This window comes from Schistocerca piceifrons, chromosome 10, assembly GCF_021461385.2.
Source record: "Schistocerca piceifrons isolate TAMUIC-IGC-003096 chromosome 10, iqSchPice1.1, whole genome shotgun sequence".
NCBI lineage: Eukaryota > Metazoa > Arthropoda > Insecta > Orthoptera > Acrididae > Schistocerca > Schistocerca piceifrons.
Window position 1 is genome coordinate 125,278,097 of NC_060147.1, and position 11,243 is coordinate 125,289,339.

The following is an 11,243-nucleotide window of genomic DNA, read 5'->3' on the forward strand; positions in this document are numbered from 1 at the left end:
AACCGATTCCTCATACACAATCACCAGTTGACCGCCGTTGCCTGGTGAAACGTTGTTGTCATGCCTCGTATAAGGAGGAGATAAAGGTCGGACTCTAGCCTATCGCGATTGCGGTTTATCGTATCTCGACATGCTGCTCGCGCTGGTCGAGATCCAATGACTGTTAGCAGAATATGGAATCGGTGGGTACAGGAGGGTAATACGGAACGCCGTGCTGGATACCAACGGCCTCGTACCACTAGCAGTCGAGATGGCAGACATCTTATGTAACGGATCGTACAGCCACGTCTCGATCCCTGAGTCAACAGATGGGGACGTTTGCAAGATAACAACCATCTGCACGAACAGTTCGACGACGTTTGCAGCAGGATGGACTATCAGCTCGGAGACCACGGCTGCGGTTACCCTTGACGCTGCATCACAGACAGGAACACCTGCGATGGTGTACTCAACGACGAACCTGGGTGCACGAATGGCACAACGTCATTTTTTCGGATGAATCCAGGTTCTGTTTAAAGCATCATTATGGTCGCATCCGTGTTTGGCGACATCGCGGTGAACGCATTTTGGAAGCTTGTATTCGTCATCGCCATACTGGCGTATCACCCGGCGTGATGGTATGGGGTTCCACTGGTTACACGTCTCGGTCACCTCTTGTTCGCATTGACGGCACTTTGAACAATGGACGTTACATTTCAGATGTGTTAAGATCCGTGGCTCTACCTTTCATTCGATCCCTGCGAAATCCTACATTTCAGCAGAATAATGCTCGACCGCATGTTGCAGGTCCTGTATGGGACTTTCTGGATACAGAAAATGTTCGACTGTTGCCCTGGCCAACACATTCTCCAGATCTCTCACCAATTGAAAACTTGTGGTCAATGGTGGCCGAGCAACTGGCTCGTCACAATACGCCAGTCGCTACTCTTGATGAACTGTGGCATCGTGTTGAAGCTGCATGGGCAGCTGTACCTGTAAACGCCATCCAAGCTCTGTATCACTCAATGCCCAGGCGTATCATGGGCATTATTACGGCCAGAGGTGGTTGCTCTGGGTTCTGATTTCTCAGGATCTATGCACCCAAATTGCGTGAAAATGTAATCACATGTCAGTTCCAGTATAATATATTTGTCCAATGAATACCCCTTTATCATCTGCATTTCTTCTTGGTGTAGCAATTTAAATGGCCATTAGTGTAACTAAACTTTGCCCGTACAGGCCATGAAGGCACAACGGTACCGATCAGCCGCCGCGTCATCCTCAGTCCACAGGCGTCACTGGATGCGTGTATGACGGAGCATGTGGTGAGCACACCGCTCTCTCGGCCGTATGTCAGTTTAAGAGACTGGAGTCGCTACTTCTCAATCACGCAGTTCTTGAGCTCGCCTCATGACGGCTGAATGCACCTCGTTTGCCATCAGCGCTCGGCAGACCGGGTGGTCACCCATCCAAGTGCTAGCCCAGCCCGACAGCGCTTAACTTCCGTGATCTGACGGAAACTGGTGTTACCACTGTGGCAAGGCCGTTGGCCAATAGCTGTACATCACATTATTTAAATTACTAGTTTTGATCAAACAACTCTGCTATGTGGATCCCTTTTTGTACCACACTTACCCACCATATCTTAGATACCATAAAGAGGAAGTGGGATGGAATCATGGTTGGTAGTCTCAATTTATAATTAAGACGGTTTGTTGACATTATTCCCCTTACGGAATTTGACAAATACAAATTGTGGACGAGGTATTAGATAAAGCTTTGCAAATACAGTTAGAAATCCAACGTACTCAGTATTCGAATAAACAGTCCCTTAAGAGAAAGTTATAAAAACTTAATGTTCCAAACATTTATAGGAACATTAAGCATAGCAGTTATCAATAACTTCACATAGCGATTCCATCAAACTCCTAAAAGCCAATTAGTAAATTAAGATGGCCACACTTAACATTCTTCAATAGAATACCCTTATAAACTTACTATTTCAACCCGTTAAAGAAGCTCTTATTAAAAGGTCAATTACAAACTTAACGTTGCCGGTCACTAATACAAAAATGGTTCAAATGGCTCTGAGCACTATGGAACTTAACTTCTGAGGTCATCAGTCCCCTAGAACTTAGAACTACTTAAACCTAACTAACCTAAGGACATCACACACATCCATGCCCGAGGCAGGATTCGAACCTGCGACCGTAGCGGTCACGCGGATCCAGAGTGTAGCGCCTAGAACCGCTCGGCCACGCCGGCTGGCACAAATATCACAGATCACTAGTAAAACTTCTGAGAAAATTTTCAAACAACGGCCACCATTTAACTAGGCCAACTGAACTCTTCCACACCAACTTAAAGTTCGACTTTTAAAGTCTCACCATAATAATAAAATTTAAATGCCTCTGCGTAAGTCGGTCAACAAAACACAATTACGACCACTTTCTTCATATCACGTACACAATACGAAGGAGCGGGTTCCACAGGTTCACAGCTTCACTTCAAATTTTGCTCCCAGCGACATCACAGAACTTGTATCTCCAAGCTGTCCATGTCGCCAAAACGGCTGACCAATTTCACACCGCAACATATAACGGTCATCACGCTCGCTCGGCAGCCGTTGTCACTCGTCTTCCAGCGCATGTCACGAGATCTCGAGGGTTATCCGTCGAAGCTAACAACCAAATGCATTCGCCCGCCAACCCGGAACATAAGACACGCGAGAAGCAAAGATAGCTTAGCTCAACCACAATCGGTCTCAACGATACATGAACAAAATAACCCTGGGGCCAGCTCGCCACGGCTCAAACTCACACTCCAGAGGCTAAAAATAAATTGGCCTCCTGCAACTAGGACTCGCGCACTTACGGTCTGCACACACTTGTTTGTGTATGTGGATAGTTCATGCATCGGAATCTAGAATCTCGACGATTGTTGCCTGTTATCGGTATCAGTACTGGCGAGGTATCGATCTTGAGAATTCCAAGACTGTACCATGATGTCTACAGTAGCTCCTTAGGCTATCCCGAACATACAAATAAAAAAAAATAAAAAATAGAGCGCGGGCTTCAGTTTATGTATGTAGAGACATAAGATTTAGTAAAATATTTTTGATAGAAGTTTTAATAAAAAATTTTATCTGCTTCCTAAACATGATCTCAGCTTACACTTTATGTCTGCGTGCATTAATATTATTCTGCTATGTTTTTGATGAATGATGAATGCCATGTACGTTCTAATGGCACAAATACAGGGTGATTATAAGTAAAGTTAAACTTTCAAACCGCTGTAGAAATAACACCACTGGTCCGAATGACGTCAAATTGCAACGGAATATCGTCGGAGAAGGAGGAAAACGTATGTCAGAATAAAAATAAATAGTTACAAAATGTAGAAGTAGATGACGTATCGTAACTTAATAGCGGTCCACTACAAATGACAAATGAATTATACAACAATACCTAAGGTGTACGTCTGACGTTAAACAAACTGTACTACTCAGTGTACGTGGGTGTACAGGTGTGGTACAGTTAGTTATGTAGGCCCAATCACCACGGCAAGGTCATATCACATCGGATGGGAAAAATGTGTTTTTAACTGTCCTGAGACAAAAAACTGCATAAAAAACATCGTTCACATCGGATTTTGATTGTCCTGAGGCCAAACACCGCACAAAAAGCATCAGTCAAAATCAAATAGGATTATTAATTTGCGTGTCACTGGCGCAAAACATGTTCAGTATGGTGGTCCACAGTTTTCTGCAACAAGTTGAAATCGAGAAACAGCATGTTCCATAACTGATCGAACCGTTTTCGGGGTCATGTTCAGAATGTGTTGCGCAGTGCGTGCCTTCAATGCAGCTAAGTTTGCAATCGGGACACTGAACACAGCATATTTCAGATAGCCCCACAGCCAGAAGTCACACGGATTAAGATCAGGTGGCCGGGACGGCCAGGCTGTAGGGAAATGGCGGCTGATAATTCTAGCATTTCCAAAATGGCGCTTCAGCAGCTGCTTAACTGGATTTCCAATGCGCGGAGGTGCGCCATCTTGCATAAAAATGTTGCCATCCACACATCCACGGTGTTGGAGAGCTGGAATGACGTGGTTGCGCCAAAGACACTCGTAGCGCTTACCAGTGACGGTACAGGTAACAGGACCTGAAGCACCTGTCTCTTCGAAACAAATATGGCCCTAAGATAAATGATGCCGTAAACCCGCACCACACAGTGATCTTTTCAGGATGAAGTGGTACTGGATGATTTGCGCGTGGATTTTCCGTTGCCCGTATTCGACAATTCTGTGTATTGACATATCCTGTCAGATGGAAGTGGGCTTCGTCTGTCCACAAAATCTTCCACGGCCAATCATTGTCCACTTCGTGCGTGCATGAAATTCTAAAGCAAAGGTCTCTCTTGCTGGCATGTCAACAGGAAGGATGTTTCGTAGGATTTTACGCACCGTGCTCTCGGGTATGTCCAATGTTGGGGCAGTTCTCCGTGCACTGCACGTTTGCACACCACCACTCGTCTCCTACCGCACTGCTGTGGCCACTGCTTCCACTAACGTCGAATCAATTCGTTTCCTCCCTCTACCAGGTTGCACAACAAAAAAAAACCGTCTTTTCGAATTTCCGAATCATTTTCTCCAGACCCACGGCAGTCATCGGACTAACGCCTTTTTTCCAACGCTTCAGTGTCCGGAACTTCTGCAGAGCGACGTGTGCACAGTCATCATTCTTGTAACACAGCTTTACAAGCAGAGCGCGATCCTGCATTGAGACAGTCATGGCGAATGTCACAGACGCGAAAGGAGGAAAAGCCGTTACCCGGCGTATTTATACCAACTTCAATGGGTCGCGTGCATGGCAGCTGTTTTCATTTACTTATTCTGACACATACAGCGCCATCTATTGACGAATTTTCACATTTTTTTTTCTTCTGCCATCCGTTTTCCCCCTTCTCCGATAATATTCCGTTGCAATTTCACGTCATTCTGACCAGTGGTGTTATTTCTACAGTGTTTTGAAAGTTTAACTTAAATTATAATCACCCTGTATATTTTTATGTGATATTATTACATTTAAACAATTTGCGTGTCTCTTCTTTCACATGGACTGTGAAACCTCGCTCCTTGCTGAATTTCGTAATTCTGTGTCAACCGGATGTATACTAAAGGTTTCGATGAGTGTGTTTGCGAATATCAAAATATGTGACACGAATGGCATTAGCTTGCGATTGCACTGACTCAGAAGCTTAAATGTGTTGAATATTGAAACAATTACAGCCCTCGGTGGGGAAAATGAAGTTTTTTTGACCCAGGTTTCGGCCACTTCTAAGAGTGTCATCATCAGAAATAAAACATTTAAAACTGGCATGTCACGTATAAAATAAATATGAATCGATAACGCTTTGGTCACAAAATATTAAAATAGAAAACATAGAAGGCAGGCCACTAAGGGCTGCACCACATGTCGAGCTGCGGTAGCGTATGGCCAAAAGAGTCAGCCTTCAGGAATCGTGAAACGAACCCAGTCGTCCAGGACCGCGTGCCACAAAGGGCGCAGATTCACCGCGAGATGGGGAAACTCACAGGCGTCTATTGTCTATTGAGACCTAAGCGGTGTAGTGTGTGAGTGAGACAGGCGAGAACCTACGTCATAGGGAAACCCAATAGAAGCCGTTTGTGGCCGAGGAGACGTAGCAGTGTTAAAAATGGCGGACCTAAGATCGGACACCGAGCGGGGTGGCGCAGTGGTTAGACACTGGACTCGCATTCGGGAGGACGACGGTTCAATCCCGCGTTCGGCCATCCTGATTTAGGTTTTCCATGATTTCCCTAAATCGCTCCAGGCAAATGCCGGGATGGTTCCTTTCAAAGGGCGTGGCCGACTTCCTTCCCAGTCCTTCCCTAAACCGATGACACCGATGACCTCGCTGTCTGGTCTCCTTCCCCAAAACAACCCAACCCCTAAGATCGGACATAAAGAAAAATATTTATGGAAACTATCTAATTCTATTGTAATTCAGGGAATGAGGCCACAGTAATGTTAATCGGCCATCCTCCATAAAATTTCATGGTGATCCCAATAAAACTTGAATATTGATCATGTCTACAATAGTTTAGGATTTACTGTTACAATGAAATTAACAAGTTTTGTAACAAATATTTGAATGCTGAAGTCTGAACGCTTTGGTCGATCTTAACGATCGATATTTCACGTAGAAGAGCATAATTAAAATGACAAACATTGTAAATACCAACTCTGTAATTTTATTTGTTTAAAAGCTATAATAAATTTAAATTATCAACATTTTCAGTTAAGCATCAGATCATCATTTCCGCCACACAAAGCACATTGAACGATGACAGCACGACACCTTATTGAATCATTAGGTAATAGAATATTTGTTGTAAAAGTTAGTGCATAGTAGTTGTTTTTGTTCTTTGTTTATTTATCAGAAAGCACATTGCTGCAAGGCTACTGGCCTTGGCATTCAAAGCTAAGAAGGAAATGGTATTGGTTTTACGTACAAGAATTTAAAGTTTATTATGTACTGGATATTATTGTTACTTTATTTAGAACGCGAAAGTGGTGAAGCTTTGATTATTTAAATATGTTAAAACGTGAAATAATGTAGAATAACCTGTAGACAATCAGATGGATGGCTTCAGGAAAGGGAACAGTTGAGTGACGATGTTCTGCGCGAGGGAAAAAGCTGTCGGTGACGGGCAAAGGACAGTTCTGATTCAGTCACCAAAGAGTACAGTTCGGCTGGAGACGCCAAAATGAACAGTGCTGGTGGAGACGCGAAAGCGGACGGTCGATCTTTAGGTAGCTAGGAACTGAAACGACTTAGAAAATTTCGCGTTGTGTTGTATCGCGGGACTTAGTCTCTGAGCGGTGAGCAGCCGCCCACCTGGTGTGAACTCTTTAACATTTCGCGTAGGTAACTTGTATTTCGCGATGATATTGTGAATGATCGAACTGTGTAAAATGGATATGCGCCCGAGTGTAACAGGAACGCTAAATACGACCACTTTCGCTATTAGTTTGCTTTCTGAATAAACATTGTTCTAACCAAATCGCAACTGTGTGGCCTAGATCATTTATGGGAAGTTAATTTTGGTCTCGATATTATTATTGCTATTATTATTTGTTATGTTCTCTATTTTATGTATATTGAGCAAGCAGTGAAGGAAACAAAAGAAAAATTTGGTGTAGGTATTAAAATCCATGGGGAAGAAATAAAAACTTTGAGGTTCGTCGATGACATTGTAATTCTGTCAGAGACAGCAAAGGACTTGGAAGAGCAGCTGAATGGAATGGACAGTGTCTTGCAAGGAGGGTATAAGATGAACATCAACAAAAGCAAAACGAGGATAATGGCATGTAGTCGAATTAAGTCGGGTGATGCTGAGGGAATTAGATTAGGAAATGAGACACTTAAACTAGTAAAGGAGTTTTGCTATTTGGGGAGCAAAAGAACTGATGATGGTCGAAGTAGAGAGGATATAAACTGTAGAATGGCAATGGCAAGGAAAGCGTTTCTGAAGAAGAAGAATTTGTAAACATGGAGTATAGATTTAAAAGTCAGGAAGTCGTTTCTGAAAGTATTTGTATGGAGTATAGCCATGTATGGAAGTGAAACATGGACGGTAAATAGTTTGGACAAGATGAGAATAGAAGCTTTCGAAATGTGGTGCTACAGAAGAATGCTGAAGATTAGATGGGTAGATCACATAACTGATGAGGAAGTACTGAATAGGATTGGGGAGAAGAGAAGTTTGTGGCACAACTTGACTAGAAGAAGGGATCGGTTGGTAGGACATGTTCTGAGGCATCAAGGGATCACCAATTTAGTATTAGAGGGCAGCGTGGAGGGTAAAAATCGTAGAGGGAGACAACGAGATGAATACACTAAGCAGATTCAGAAGGATGTAGGCTGCAGCAGGTACTGGGAGATGAAGAAGCTTGCACAGAATAGAGTAGCATGGAGAGCTGCATCAAACCAGTCTCAGGACTGAAGACCACAACAACAACAACACGTTCACTTTGTATTTCGCAAACTTCCCATCAGCCAGACAGTTTAACCAAAGGGTCACAAGTGTCTAATTTAGGTCGTGCACTGCGACACGTGCGGTTCAACCCCCAGACGCGTTTGAGGCAAGACATTTCTACGAAGAGGAGCCGCATGTGAGCCCGAACATCTTTGGGATGTTAGCTCGCATGTCCCTTCTCCTTAGCAGTGTTTTCCACATATTCATTTCCTCTCCGATTCTACACAGAATCTTCTCAATCCTTACCTTAACAGTCCACCTAATTTTCACCATTCTTCTGTAGCACCACATCTCAAATGCTTCAATTGTCTTCTGTCCCGGTTTTCCCACAGTCCATGTTTCACTACCATACCATGCTGTCGTCCAAACGTACATGTTCAGAAATTTCTTCCTCAAATTAAGGTCTGTGTTTGATATTAGTAGACTTCTCTTGGCCAGAAATGCCCTTTTTGACTTTGCCCGTCTGCTTTCGATATCCTCTTTGCTCCATCCGTTATTGGCCTGGCTAGCAGAGTTCCTTGACTTCATCTACGTCGTGACCATCAGTCCTCTTTGTCCATTTCCGCTACTTCTCATTACTTTTGTCTAAGTTCGATTTGCTCCCAGTCCACACTCTGTTCTCATTAGGCTGTTCATTCCATTGAGGAGATCATGTAATTCCTCTTCACTCTCACTCAGGATAGCAATGTCATCAGCGAATCGTATCATTGATATCCTTTCACCTCGAATATTAATTGCACTCTCGAACCTTTCTGTTATTTCCAACATTGCTTTTTCTATATACAGATTCAAGAGTAGGGGCGAAAGACTACATTCCTGTGTTACATCTTTTTCAATCCGAGCACCTCGTTCTTGATCCTCCACTCTTATTATTCCCTCTTGTCTCTCGTACACTTTGTATATTATCCGTCCCTCCCTATAGCTTACCCCTATTTTTCTCAGAATTTCGAACATCTTGCACCATTTTACATTCATGAAAGCTTTTTCCATGACGACAAATCCTATGGAAGTGTCTCGATTTTTCTTTAGTCTTGCGTCCATTATCAACTGCAACGTCAGAAATTGCCTCTGCGGTGCCCTCATCTTTCCTAAAGTGAAAGTGATCGTCACCTAATGCAGCCTCAATTTTTTTTCTATTCTTCTGTGCATTATTCTTCTCAGAAATTTGGATGCATGACCTGTCAAGCTGATTGTGCGGTAATTCTCGCGCTTGTCAGCTCTTTCAATCTCTAGAACTGTGTGGACGATATTTTTCCGTAAGTCAGATGGTATGTCGACAGACTCATACATTTCACACACCAACGTGAACAGTCGTTTTGTTGCTATTTCCCCCAATGATTTTAGAAATCCTGATGGAATGAAATCTAAACATTCTGCCTTATCAGGTCTTAAGTCCTCCAAAGCTCTCTTAAATTCTGTTTTTAATACTGGACCCCATATCTCTTCTAAATCTACTCCTGTTTCTTCTTCTATTCCCTGAGACGAATCTTCTCTCTCATAGAGGCCTTCCGTGTACTCTTTCCACCTATCCGCTGTCTCCTCTGCATTTAACAGTGGAATTCCGTTGCACTCTTAATCTTACCACTCTTGCTTTTAATTTCATCGAAGGATACATGCTGAGTCAGTTACTCTGGAACGTCGTATTATGTGACCATTTTGGCTCATGAAGTCAATGCCATAGTACAATGTTTATTCCCCACTGGTGATGCTGGGTTGCAAGACAGACAGCTCGGATTGTCCAAGACTGGTTTTTTGAGTACGACGATAAATTCTCGCATGTCACTGGATCTACATCTACATCTCTGTCTACATCCATACTCCGCAAGCCACCTTACGGTGTGTGGCGGAGGGTACCTTGAGTACCTCTATCGGTTCTTGTGGTGTCACCGCCAGACACCACACTTGCTAGGTGGTAGCCTTTAAATCGGCCGCGGTCCGTTAGTATACGTCGGACCCGCGTGTCGCCACTGTCAGTAATTGCAGACCGAGCGCCGCCACACGGCAGGTCTAGACAGACTTCCTAGCACTCGCCCCAGTTGTACAGCCGACTTTGCTAGCGATGGTTCACTGACAAATTACGCTCTCATTTGCCGAGACGATAGTTAGCATAGCTTTCAGCTACGTCATTTGCTACGACCTAGCACGGCGCCATTATCATTTGCTATTTATCTTGTGATGCATGTACCGTCAGACCGATGTTCACCAATTATGGATTAAAGTTAAGTATTCCAGAAGCTACGTACCTTTTTTTGCTAGTATAATTACTTTACCTGTTCCAGACCTCACGCCAGCCTGCGTGAGCTTAAACGCGTGCCTTTCTTCTAGTGGCTTGGCTGTCTTGCCAAGTCACAACAGTTCTCCCTTCTATTCCAGTCTCGTATTGTTCGTAAGAAGAAAGATTGTCGGTATGCCTCTGCGTGGGCTCTAATCCCTCTGATTTTATCCTCATGGTCTCTCCGCGAGATATACGCAGGAGGGAGCAATATACTGCTTGACTCCTCGGTGAAGGTATGTTCTCGAAACTTCAACAAAAGCCCGTACCGAGCTACTGAGCGTCTCTCCTGCAGAGTCTTCCACTGGAGTTTATCTATCGTCTCCGTAACACTTTCGCGATTACTCAATGATCCTGTAACGAAGCGCGCTGCTCTCCGTTGGATCTTCTCTATCTCTTCTATCAACCCTATCTGGTGCGGATCCCACACCGGAGAGCAGTATTCAAGCAGTGTGCGAACAAGTGTACTGTAACCTACTTCCTTAGTTTTCGTATTGCATTTCTTTAGGATTCTTCGAATGAACCTCAGTCTGGCATCTGCTTTACCGACGATGAACTTTATATGATCATTCCATTTTAAATCACTCCTAATCCCTACTCCCAGATAATTTATGGAATTAACTGCTTCCAGTTGCTAACTTGCTATATTGTAGCTATATGATAAGGGATCTTTCTTTCTATGTATTCGCAGCACATAACACTTGTCTACATTGAGATTCAATTCCCATTCCATGCACCATGCGTAAATTCTTTGCAGATCCTCCTGCATTTCTGTGCAATTTTCCATTGTTACAACCTCTCCATATACTACAGCATTATTCGCAAAAAGCCTCAGTGAACTTCCGACCTTATCGACAAGCAACGGTCCTACGACACTCCCCTGCGGCACACCTGAAATCACTCTTACTTCGGAAGACTTCTCTCC

General features: G+C 43.7%; 1 pseudogene; it reads right to left on the minus strand.

The window, feature by feature from the left end:
* Positions 1-1,412: 1,412 nt before the first annotated feature.
* LOC124719220 lies at positions 1,413-1,530 on the minus strand (annotated as a pseudogene).
* Positions 1,531-11,243: the final 9,713 nt, after the last annotated feature.